We start from the raw sequence: 13751 nt of genomic DNA on the forward strand, positions 1-13751 counted from the left end.
ACAAATATGGAAATACAAAACTCGTACGAAAGCTTAAGACAACAGACAAACTGTTAAAAATTATATATTAGAGGAGAAGGTCTAAATATGGGCGACGGTTTAAATATGGGTTTTGGAGTTATCCCGGGTGCTGCAGCCTGGCAGAGGCTATTGGAACTGGTTATCTGTCAAGGACAAAGGTTGCTTCGCCAATTCGCAAGAGAAAGTGGTGGTTAGTTTCGGCCTTGGACGCTGTTATAGAATTGCGACCTCCGAAAACTTTTTGCAGGTATGTTTTAACTCGGCGTTTTATGAATTCTCATCTGCTTTGTATAGGTTATGATATTAGCCGTACATAAAACAAATGTGGGCTTTTATAATGACATGATTATTTTTTTTTGTGAAATATGTAGCAGAGAGAGCGAAAATAAATTGAAGAAGAAAAATAGCGTGATGGTCTAAATATGGGCTATGACATGAGGTCTAATGTTGAGATCACATTTTCAACAAATATTTGGATGTTTTCCTTAATTTCGATTTTTCCCATTCCGCGTGATTTTCAAAACAACAGATTATTCATAAATATGAATTTTATAATGATTTAGCGATAAATGACTGTTTTTTTTTAAAATTTTAATTGCTTTTTGTGATATTGCCAATAGTAGCCCAGATTTAGACCACAATTTTGAAATACATCATTTTACCATTTTTTTGGAAATTGCTTTTTTTTTAAAAAAATGGAGACCTTCTATACTTTAGCATGCTATTACATTTAAGTATATACGATTTCATAGATATGCATTTTAAAGGCAGGTGCTTGATATATTATTTTTTTTCCTCCGAAAGTGACAACATAAAAAGGGGGGCCCACATTTAAACCATTTCCTCTATAATTAGACACTGTTACTACAAAAATTTCGATATTGTTAAATGTCCATTACCAGTCCTCTGCGTTTTTTGATCAAAGCAAATTCTTTTCCTAGTTTGGTCAAGTCCAGTTTTCGAGCCATATCGCTTTCGATGCTTAACAGCGAGAGTCCACTCAATTTCACTCTTGTCATTGTGATTCTCAAGTAAGTTTTGATCAATTTTAGCTTGGAAAACGACCTCTCAGCTGATGAAGACGTCACAGGTGAGGTAAAATACACTATATAAGCAGTTCATAAGTCAGGAATGCTACTAGCCAGAATTTTGTTTTCTATCAAGAGGAATTCTGCAACTTTGCTGATGTTCGACATGTTTCTTCTTTTTATTTCAGTTAACACTTCATTTCGAAAACAAGCAATGTCTATAGCTATACAGCTAGATACATCTTTCTTCCAGAAATTAGTAACTGATTCCACTTACTGCCTGTGGGTGTGTTCCGTTAGGGCGGTGGGGCTTAAAAACTAAAAAGGTGAAGCTTTTTTTGATTTTTTTTCGTGCCCTGAAATCTATTGTTTTGTAATATCTAAAGCATGTTAGAAAATCTTTACTTTAAAACAACCCAATGGGTCGAGAACAGTGGCGTATACTGACTCCAAAATCTGGGCTATATCACTATGTCACGTGGTCCTAGACTATGAATAGTAATAAATTTACCAACCCCTAAGAAATCAGGTTGCCAACTCATAGGAAATCAGGTTGCCAACTCATAAGAAATCGGGTTGAAAACTCCAGAATCAGCATCATCTCACTGATACCAATAATAATATTTACAATTTATGATCGATTTTTCTCCTGAATTTTATTCTCTAGACTTCAGGCTTCGCAGATATCCAGCTAGCTTAGAATATACGCTCCTGGTCGAGAAAGCCAACATCTTCTACAAGTTCGTCCAAGAAATGCTTTTCTTTCCCGTTTGGTAGAAATGTGTAAGTAGGGGCGGGGAGCGGTGAAAGTGTTGCCAGCTCATTCCCTTGCCTGTCGTCTACACTTCGGCGACATAAACTATTCAGCTAATGAAGGTTTTCTTCTAATCTTGTAATTCACTTTCTACATTTCTGGTGATTAATATTTCTCTTTGAAGTTGTAGGGGCATAAAAATATAATGTTTGGTTGAAAATATATTTTAACACCGAAAAGAAAAAAAATTGTAAACTATGGGTCTTTCTTAATTTATTATTCTCGCTGCATCCACGAAAGATCGTGCGACCCCCGCACCGCGGAGAGTTGCGGGAGTGTTATTTACGCCACTGATTAAAAGAAAAGCATGGGCTAGAGATTGGCTCGATAGAAAATATGGTAATCAAAGTATATTCAAAAGCTTCTTAATGAACTCGTATATGTATATTCACACATGAGATTCGTAGAATAAATTCATAAAATTATATTTTGTGCAACTAATTATGTCAAACATTGATAAAAATAAGAATTTTTCAATCACATCTCTCGTGTACAAATTTCATCGCTTTGGATACATTCCTAAATATTAATAAACACGAATGAACCTCATCTATCTTCTCCTTTCATTGAGCAGAAAACAAAAACAACCAACTTTGGAAAGCACAGGCATAAAAAAAAAACATTATCTTTGCCAAACTAACAGATAACCTTCACATGACCAAACTCTCCCCCTAATTGGCTCTTCTACAGAATACATCGCAATTAGAACACGGTCCAGTCGTCACACCCCTAAATGAGCCTTCATGGCACGGTGTTACAAGCACGGGTAACTTCACCTTAACTACTCGTCAAAACCAGTCCAGCAGCCAGTCTGGCAACCATCATTCCCAGCCAGGTAACCATTCCAGTGACAACTAGGACATTCCTACTGGAAATCCAGTTATGTGTGATTCGACATTTAATCTCGTTGTATACATTTAATCTAATCCACAGCCCGCTACGATCCTTCAAGGATAGTAGTGGTCTATGTCTAATCACAATTGGTTTGCATAACTAACTACAGATGGCAGAAGAGCGAGAATAAATAAGGAAAATACAAAACACAGACAAGTGGGTTATTTTTTCTTAGTTCTGTTGTTATATATTATGTATTATTCACTTCAAGTTATATTATCATCAAGTTGACAAGGAGATGAAACAAAATTGAATATCGTAGCCAGGAACGGTACAGAAAAAAGTTTTTTCTTCCTCTTAATGCATCATCCTGAAATACAACTACAGCTCTTCGATGCATCACCTTCAAAGCGCTAATTGAAGAAAAACCTAACTTACTGTCCGTCCGTGGATAACAAGACTAGCACATGAAGACCAATCCACACAAGACAGGGTAGGTAGGTAGAAACATGGTGATATTGGGGCACAAGATGGTTAAGCACATTGCGCTACGACGCCAGAGATCCCAGGTTCGAATCGCGGCCTGGGATGGATGTTTGTGAGCGTCCATCATCATCATCATTAGATCATTGTACGTAGATCTAACACAATAACATTTTAACCATACTTATGTAAACCGATTATTCTGGTCTCCGAATAATCATTGGTCTATTTTCTGGTATGATTTTAAATCATATGTAAAAAAAAATAATTCCAAATAAAGAATAAAGAACAAAGATAAACGGAGATCCGAGAAATATTTCGCGTTACTGACATTCCGGTATACACGTAATTTAAGGCACTGGGACAATAGCGCATACCTGTATGCGGGTGGAGGAGGACACTTTTCGGAGGTTCCCCCTTTTATAATTGTCTATTCATCAATTTAATCATATTACCACTCATCCCCATCTTCATAAATTAGCCAAAAGTGGTACAAAAGTGAAGTAAATAAAGCAAATCAATCATATCAATCAATCAAAGACGTCTTTTTCGTACACATTTTTAGAAAAATCACTGAATTTATAATTAATTTGCATTATTTCAAATATAAATTAACATGTGAGTTTGCTTTCAACAAATATCTTACCTAATCTAATTCGGAAAGGATACATTATAATATTCTTCGTCATACACCATAAGGAGCAGAAAGAAATCGTCTAACTCAGAACAGAGAAAATTCCCAGAAATTAAGGTACGTAATCAAAAACTGAGTATGGAGATATAAGACGCACCATGTTTCTTCGACATATTTTTAAAAGAGAAAAAGTGTGTCTTACACGCCTGCAAATATGGTAATTAACTGATTTGGTTCATTTTACTTTGTTTTTCTGCCACTTTTTGCCAAACCGCGAACATGAGGATGATGTGATGAAGGGACACTCACAAAAAATATCCATGCCCATGCTGTGCTAACCACTCTGCCACGGAGGGCTGATGTTCTGAACGAATAATTTTGTCTCTGTTGTAAGAAGATGAAGCCCTTATGAGATCGATACAGAAGTGGTATACTTTTTTCTTCGGTGGAGCAGATAAATTCCCCAAACGTGGCCCTTCACATAGGACATGGCTTTGGCGTATCTATGGCAGCAGCTAGAACTAATGCAAGTTCCTCTCAGTGGAATTCTCTGAGCTTAAACCAGCTTGGACCAGCTGAGGTTTATCTCTTTTTCACAAGAGTGCACGTTCAAAGGATTGGGTTCCATCGCAGCGTGGAACTAAGGCCACGACAACATGAAAACTTAAAAAGCAGGATAAGAGTCTTTTGCTGTCAAATGAAGGGTGAAAATGCTTTTCTCTCTCTATCTCTCTTTCCGCTTCCATCTTTAATCCCTCCGTTCCTTCTACTAATAACATGTTACGTTCCCCAGTTTTTATCGCGGAGAACAACCACTTCCCACTCTGAGGCTACCTCAGACGAAATGACGAAAACTCTTGTGGGAGACGAAAATCTGAGTTTACGCACACACAATGAATTATTATATGACACACGTATTTATTATGTTATTAAAATTAATAGTAAATGACTAAATTTTAAAAATATAATTAAATATATATATAGGAATTCCTTTATTACTTTCATACATGCAGACTCGTAGCGAAGAGTAGGCAAGGTGGGCTGAAGCAAGGTCTCCAATGAAAGCTTTTAATATATATATATATATATAAGACGGAGAACTTTGAGCTTGGAATTTTCTATTTCCCAGATTAGTATTAATTGTGCTTTCAAAGATGTTCTTCAGACACTAAGATATAATTGAAATATTCCTAAATATGCAAAATTCCTACAATTTTTAAGCCTCCCCGATGGCGCAGTGGTAGCGTCGTCGCCTTGTAATCAAGGGGTCCCGGGTACGATACCCGGTGGAGGCACAAGTGGTTCGGATCCCAATTTTAACTGTAGGTCCAGTCCCGATTAGCCTTACTGTGCATAAAGTGGACTTAAAACACCAAATCAATCCAATCCTACAATTTTTTAAATAAACCTATATTTTTTAACGAGTTTTTTTTCCTCATTTCAAAATTTGTTGCACGCAAATATCACAAAACATGGCATAAGAAGATAATATCGAAGGACGCCCATAAAATGTTGATGCTTGGTAGTACAGGGGGGGGGTGAGGCGGGGAGAACCATAATACTGCCTATACTCTACATGGGGGGGGGCTACATTTTGTCCCAGCTATCTTTGGAACAAGGCCGCGCATGGCGGCAGAGAAGAGGGAGGGGATCGCATGGGCAGAGCGAAGCAGTACACGCTGCTAGGAAGACTGGTAACTGCAGTTGCTTTCCCCCCTCCACGCAATCCCGTTCCTCTCACGTGTTCATTGGTGGACCGTCTCGCACCACTACTTGCGCAGAGACTTATTCTCGTTCACCTGCTCCAGTGATAACTGAGACAGTGTAGGCTGCCAAAATCTCCAGCTACGAAGCTACATATATATCAGATATTTATAATAGGGTCAATCTATGATTTTGTGGCACTTGCACTGATTTTTAATGTTAATGTAACCATATCATGTTACATATCACTGTAAAGCTTAAATTCTGCAATTTCTGAATATGGAAGCAATTTTCATTTCAAGATGCAAATAATTTACAAAATAGTTGAAACGATTTTATTTTGTTTAACTTTTGTCTAGTAATTGCTTTCTATTAATATAAATCAATAAGATTTCATAGGCATATTTGTTAATTTTGATATTATTATGCATATATTGTTATTGGTGTAGATCTTGGTTCCTTGAAAGTGAGGTTGCAACACTACTTTGTGTGTGTTGTCGACATTAATCTTAGTAAATTTTGTTTTTTGTTTATTGATTTGCTTTATGTTACTTCGCCTTTTGTGCCAATTTTGGTTAATTTGCGAAGATGGGGATGAGTGATGATATGATGATGAAATTGATGAATGGACACTACAAACATCCATGCCCAGGCCGGGATTCGAATCCGGGACCCCTGGCGTCGTAGCCTTGTAAAGTATATTTAAGTTCAAACTAATTATTGGTCACAAATATATTGCCATACTGATCACATATGACAGAATAACGTGGTATGAGTGATCAGATGACTCTTCGATAGTTTCTTGACACATTATCTCACTCAAAAGTGGTTTTATGAAAAATTAATTAACGCTGACTTCCACTATTGATTAATTTATAGAATTTTCTGCGTGGAGAAAACTGATTATGTTAAGCATTGAAAAATATCTCAATGGATGAGGTTTTATAATGCAAATAAGCTGGGTAAGTTTCTTTTGCGGGTTATGCGATGAACGTTTGGGTTGCACGACTTTTGAAACACACTGTACTTTCCTGTGTTCATGTTTATGATCACTATAAGTGGCGAAACGTTAGATTAAGACATCAACACGAATAAAGATAAAGTGCGACTTGCGACAGCTAAATTCGAACGTCGATACACATCAAGTGTGGGAGATAATTTTATGAGCGCTCGACCATAATTACATTACAACAAGCAGATTGACTGGAGGAATGGGAGGCTTCACTTGTTATTGAGGAATCGTGTGACAGCTCTCTTGGTGGCCAATTAGTCTCTGGTTGACAATGAATTAATGTCAATTAGGCTTTCTAACATGTTGACGAGGATCCATGTCGCCTCACGCAATGCCATTCCTTCAAAACATTCACACCAACCAAGAAATTTATTGTTACATTTTTACCAACAAAACTGCTGTTGTAGCTTTAAATTTTGAGAATCAGGTCAAACAGTATCTATGAATAATATAATTAAGCCTCGTTTCCATATTTAAAAACACTAAGTTGCTGACCAAGGCAGTTTATTAAGATAAAAAAAAACACTTAACAGTAACGTTTCAACCCTGTATCAGGGTCTTCCTCAGACGAAGAACTAAACTAAAAAATCTAAAAGTTCTAAAAGCCCCGTGGCCAATTTAATCCTCTAAGGAACTGTGATTGTCCCTTCATCAACTTCATCTCATTTTATCACCTTTCATCTTCGCAATTACGAAAAGTGGCAGAAACGCAAAGTAACATAAATTAATTAAATCAATCAATCAATCATTCCCCCTTGAGTGAGTGAGTTTGTATCTTAAGTCCACTTTATGCACAGCAAGGCTAATACGGACTGTACCTAGAGTTTAAAGTGGAATTAGAACCACACCCTCCTTGATTGATTGATTGAATTGCTTTATTTTACTTCGCTTCTTGTGCCACTTTTGGCTAATTTGCGAAGATGAGGATGAGAGATGATATGAGGAATGGACACTCACAAACATCTATGTCCAAGCCGGGATTCGAACCTTGGCGTCGTCGCACCCTCCTTGAATAGTATAACATCTTTTACAATGTTTTCAATTGGCGTAGCGTTATAGTATGCCCATACGCCCGGCGTTCCCAGATTTAAAAATTCAAAACTGCGTAAATGCTGTAAATATAAAGTAAAACTTGATTAATTTCATATATGTTTGACCTTCATGGCATTAAAGTAGCTATTTTTCGCGATTCGCTTGCAACGCTCCACTAACAACACTCGTTCTAGCATTTTCTTTCAATGCCGTTCCTGGTCGTACGCCGGGCAGGTTCGGCGTAAAGGACTCTATATTCTTTGCTGTCTATCTGGAGGGAAAGCTTGGATCTCTACAGCACGCGCGCAAATGCTCTCTCGTACGCTCATGTGACCCTTCCTGCCTTCTGAAGGAGACGACAGCGGTAGAATTCCTACCTGGTTCTTCGCGCTCGTGCCACTCGTGCTATGTGATGCTACAATACGCAATATTGACTGACGTAACTTTACCGAACTCAAATGTATACCACTTCATAATGGCCACTGCATTTCATAATTTAACGCACGAACAGTGATGTGCATTAAAAACTAGAAGATCAACACAGTTTTTGTCAAATAAGTTGGTGATGTCCTCGTGGTAGAAGTTCAGCCTGTGGCTGCTCTACCACTTAATCCGCAAGACTATTTATTACTATTATTATTTCGTTAGTATCTGTCAATGGAAATGTTTAGCATTCATTTGAAAACTCTTAACATCGAATGATCTCTGGACAAAATTATTTTAAAATGTTTATCAACATTCTCCAGATGTAATAAACAGTGGTCTGAATTACTAATCGGCACTGTTACGTCAGTTGCATGTACTGTAGTTGAATCATCCACCCACCTCCGTGTCAGAGTGTTTTTCACAGCGCGGCAAGATCACAGAGGCCTCTGATTCGAATCCCGGGGTGAGCACGGGTGTTCTTTGTGAGTGTTCCTTCATCAATATCATCACTCATATTCATATTCGCAATTAACCAAACGTGTTAGGAAAGCAAAGTAAAATAAACCAAATCAATCAGTAGTTGGATCCTCCACAACAATGACGTCTACTGTTGTGTAGAGGCGCTTGTGATTCAGGTAGGTTTTTAATGACTTGCGTGATGCAGAAAGGTATAAAAAAAGGTATAAGACACCAGAGTTCAAAACATTTGTGGCATAGTGAGGCATCTAATTTTCTAGCTAAAACATGCATGGATGATGTTTTATTGAAAGCCCAGCTTACTTCAGGCAAATAATACCTGTGGCGACTAATACCATAAGTAAATTATTAAGCAAGAAAGGGCCGACTCTTCCTTCGGACTTGGCCTTCCCACCCTAAATGTCCATGCTACGCCACTGTATCAAGACTAGTCTATCAACAGCAGCATTCTTCACTTGCTGTTTCCTGATTCTGAGTTAAACCTGTCTCGGTGGCTGAAATCGTTAATTGGTAGACTCTCAATCCCGCCAGCGAAGTCCCCCGTTTCGAGTCCCGGTCTATACAGCGTTTGGTACAACCTGTCACGTTTCCCGCGCTAGCGATCACTCTACAGTTTCTGCGCCAATGAGAAACGAGGAAAAGGCCTTCTGCTGGGCAGCGAGGAGCGAATGGAAGCCAGAACAGACGCGCTTACGAAGACAGCGTTGCCACGTTGCAGTCTAACTCCCATGTGTTTTGTGTGTGTCTACAAGCTTGTTTTATAACCGTGGTGCTGAATTTGTGCATTCCCACGTATCTTATGCGTAACCTGACCTCGGCTTACCCCAGCGCGGGGTTCAATACATGAAAAGAAAGAGTAAAAGTTATCAGCATTAAATATGGACGAGGACGTTTTCAAATCAGTGACGTGGAGGTGATATTCAGCGGTGTTGGAAGGCGTGTTTCTCGAGAACCAAAACAAATATCGCCGAGATATTTTGCACATCTCATGTTTGTGTCATTATCCGTAAAATGAATGGATTCAAAACGTTTTTCATGTCAAAGTCGAAATGTCCATTGCCGCGTACCAAGTGTTGCCAGAAGGCAGTTTGGGTACAGCGTATCCAGTATCCACGGTAGTAGTGTATCCAATATCCAATGTAGGTCCATAGCGAATTTCCAGTGCAGTGGCTTAAGTAGTAACTTTCCTATGTAGCATTATATCCACAAACTGTCTCATTGAGATAAATAACATAAATCGTTGAGACAAATAACCTCCTGTGTGTATAGGACACCTTTAAAACCGAATGTTTGAGGAAATCCAAATTTGTAATGTAGAGTCTTCATTTTCTGATTAGTCTTACGTTATATAAATAAATTATCAACTATTGATTGAAGTACGACGAGGGTGAGTATAAATGTATGATGTAAATGATAGATACTCACAAAGGACCATGTCCAGACCGGGATTCCAATCCGGGAACTCTGGCGACGTAACGCGCTGTGCTAACCACTCATCCACGGAGGTCCACTTCAGCTTAATAGTAGACCACAAAAATAATAAGAAAGTGCTATTAAAATTAAATTCGATACATTTAAAAATGTATTATTAATTATATTAATGTTGCGATTTTTTGGGGGATTTCATTGCAAAATATTTGAAAAAATACAACGAAGCGCCCATACTCTGACTGGCATTCAGACACAGGACTTTTTACAGTGAGATGGTGAAGTGAACACTCAGCACCATCTTGTAGATTAGCCACACACAGGAGATGTACTACTGCAAAGGAAATGGCACGGTATGTCAGAGACCCGGGTTCGAGTCCTGGTCGAGCCTGCATTTTTCGCTGAAAATTTCTACGTCAGCACCATCTGCTTGTAAAATGTTGTATACCGAAATCATAATCAATGTGATTAAATAAATAAAAATTAAAATGTTTAATGTATCAATATACAATTGTTTGATTGATTTATTTAGTTTACTTTACTTCGCTTTTCTGTTGACTAATTGCAAAGATGAGGGTGAGTGATGATATGATGAAAGTGATGAAGGAACACTGACAAACACCCATGCCAAGGCCAGGATTCGAAGCCTAAACTCCTGGTATCGTAGCGCGGTATGCTATAGTCGACGCGCTAGCTACGTTAACAACCGGCTGGCTTTGAAGTCCACGGAGCGCGCCCACCAGCTCCAACAATCACATTCAACGCAAAATGTTGCCACACATCAACTCTACGCCACCTTGTCCCTCCGCGCACAAGAACCTTCCCACGGTCTTTACATTGAAGTTGCAAAGTACGGCAACAGCGTATCCGCAGCCATGTGACTGAGACTCCACGTGGAGTAGACGAGCAGAATGACAGCTGCGCCCATTGGCTCAAGGACTCCACGTGGAGTAGAAGAGCAGAATGACAGCTGCGCCAATTGGCTGAAGGTTGAGTGTGATTGGACGAAAACTCGCACGCTATTTATGCCCACCCACATTTGTGGCGGCGGCTTTCTTCAGTTCTTGGACGTTAACGAAGTAAACGCGTGGAATATACCCATATCAATACAAAAGTATATGAATACGTCGCTCTTTCTCCATTTCCCACTTATTTACTGTTCTATATAGCCTTAGGATAAACAAAACAAATATAAAGTTTGGTGATCATGAAGTCACAATATCTTGCTCAGGATGTGAACACGGAGTCCCTACTTTAGAACAACGATACGCTTATTGATTGCACGTGAATATTTATTATTACTATTTTGTCATTTATTGTTTTTTGCTACACAGCATTTCCCTTACTATCGACACCGTCAGTAGTTTAAAACACAACATTACTTTTTGTACATTGTGCGTTTTAAGTCCTTTAGCCACTGATTTTCTAAAATGCAGTGTTGTAGGTGCAGTCAAATTGTTCATATATTATTGCAACGCGTATTTCTTGTTGATAATATGGTAAATTTTGTTGTGTGGCTCAGGTATCTCCCAGAGTTTAGAAAACTCCATCCATAATTGAAGACTAAAATTGGTAAACGCTGTAAGAGCCACAATAATTCAAACACCGTTTTCCACGTTAAACTGTGAAATGTGCCATGCTTTATAATGTGATAAACGTGAAAAGTGGCTGGTAGCCCTCTAAGTAGTTCAAAGGCGTGTAAAGAGGCACTAGTGTGAAACAAGCTGATGTGCTGAACGATGCGATTTCCCAACACTTTCGCTTTTGGCACTTACAACGTTTACCACTTTTAGCCCTCACTTTAGTCCAGGATAATATTACTAGCTGAATTTGACTTGATTTGTTATTAGCGTTGCTTTTCTGTCACTAATCGCGGCGACGATGGTGGGTGATGATATGATGAAACTGATGTAGGGACACTCACAAAAAAACATCCATGTCCAGGCCGGGAATCGAACCCGGAATCCTTGGAACATAGGTCGGCTTATTGGCATACTATATTCTGATCGATTTTGTTTTTCTATTAATTAATGCTATTGGTACACAGAGGCAATTTTAAACTTAAATGCAGCAAGTAGAAAAGGGGAAATGAAGATGTTGCAAAGTAACACCAGGTAACAGCATGAGCGATAGAACGAGATCAAAATTTCTAGAAGGAATAAGAACAACAATCCTAAACTGCAGTAGAATAATTCTCAATCCCACACAGTGCTCGAAATGTGAAGTTTTGGGAAGAAGGAAGACGTGGGTGGATGCTCCCAGCCAGGACAATTTGCATAAGAATCCCCCACCTACTGCATTGTCTCCATTTTGATCCATCCCAACTATCCCCAAACTGGCCAAACCAACTATCCGTATGTCAGTCACAATCATAGTATAAAGATGCACCATACATGTACTAGATTGGCCTGTCCGTCTGGCTGTGAAAAAGAAACATTCATACCTCAGAAAGTAGCAAATATGATCGACCAACTTGTATGTACTTATCTTGCGTAGATCTGGCAACGTTGCAGTCGTTTGCCATGACAAACAGTGCTACCACCTGTTATCAAATAATTACCGCAAAATCACCTTTAGTACTGCCTTAAAGATCTTGCAAAGTTAAGCTTGACGTAAATTATTTCCATTGTCCCGTCAGTCTGACTATTAAAAAGGATAATTTACTTCATCTTTTGTCTTTTATATACACGTAAATCAAGAAATCAGGGACGTAGTGTGTGTTTTGACGGTCAAATTGGTTACGCGGAAGTGCCGCTATACATTATTATTATGTACATAGCAACCCGTGGCTCTACAGCCCTGGGAGGGCCTTGGCCCATCCTCCGACTGCCAGTCTCCCTCCCACAAACCTACCTAGAGATAATGGGGTGACGTGAGGTCAGCACGTCGAACACTCAGCCGTTATAGGATATTTCCGAGACCGGCTTATGCTACTCACTCGTAGCTTCCCAATTTCATCACGATGGTGGGTTTGCCACCGGTCCTATACACTGGCCAAAAACCCAGAAACTGAACCCACACGGACTCGAACCCATGCCGTCCGGCAGTCGAAGTCCTTAGACCGCACAGTCACGGAGGAGGACTATTATATACATAATTAATATTATAATTTATATGTTGTTTTCTACATATTAATAATATTTGTTACGTAATTCACATATAATTTATGTGCCATCTCAATGTACTGTACCGATGGCGCAGTGATAGCGTCGTCGCCTTGTAATGAAGGGGTTCCGGGTTCGATACCCGGTGGAAGCACATAGTGGTTCGGATCCCATTTTATACTGTAGGTCCAGTCCCCATTAGCCTTACTGTGCATAAAGTGGACTTAACTCCAAATCAATCAATGTATTGTGTAGTGTAATAGCCAAAAATATGAAACCTGTTGGTCTGCATGCAATGATTTTTAAATAAATAAATAATTTGGCAGGTTTTCATAATATTAGCGTAAATTTTCCTCTAAATCACGGAAAATTTCTAGGACACGGCCAAGTTTCGGAAGTGACAGTTTGCCTAAGGGCGCCGTTATCGACGCTCCTGAAACAAACTATCACAAATAATTCAACCCATGGGCGTCCTGTAGGGGGGCAAGGGGGGCCATGGCCCCTCCCTGGAAAACGAAAGTCAACCAAAAATTACATATTTCACACATATAATTTAATTTCAGCCACAATAATGTGTGTTAATTATTGCACGAACAGGATAAATTCAAATTTAAGCAATGTTTTTTGAGGGATGAACACTATTATTGGGGAAAATATGCTATGTTGCCCCCCCTGGAAAAAATCCTGCGGACGTCCATGATTCAGCACACACTTACTATCTCGCAAAGTATTTCCAATCGTAGAAAATAGTGCT

The 13751-nt window shown here is 39.0% G+C and overlaps 1 protein-coding gene across 3 annotated transcripts in view; it reads right to left on the reverse strand.

The window, feature by feature from the left end:
- The window catches only part of LOC145977783 (PDF receptor-like), a 231132-nt gene that overhangs the window by 125213 nt on the left and 92168 nt on the right, over nucleotides 1-13751 (reverse strand). The window lies entirely within an intron of this gene.

Source organism: Lepisma saccharinum, chromosome 23 (assembly GCF_977018435.1).
Source record: "Lepisma saccharinum chromosome 23, izLepSacc3.1, whole genome shotgun sequence".
In the NCBI taxonomy this organism is placed as follows: domain Eukaryota; kingdom Metazoa; phylum Arthropoda; class Insecta; order Zygentoma; family Lepismatidae; genus Lepisma; species Lepisma saccharinum.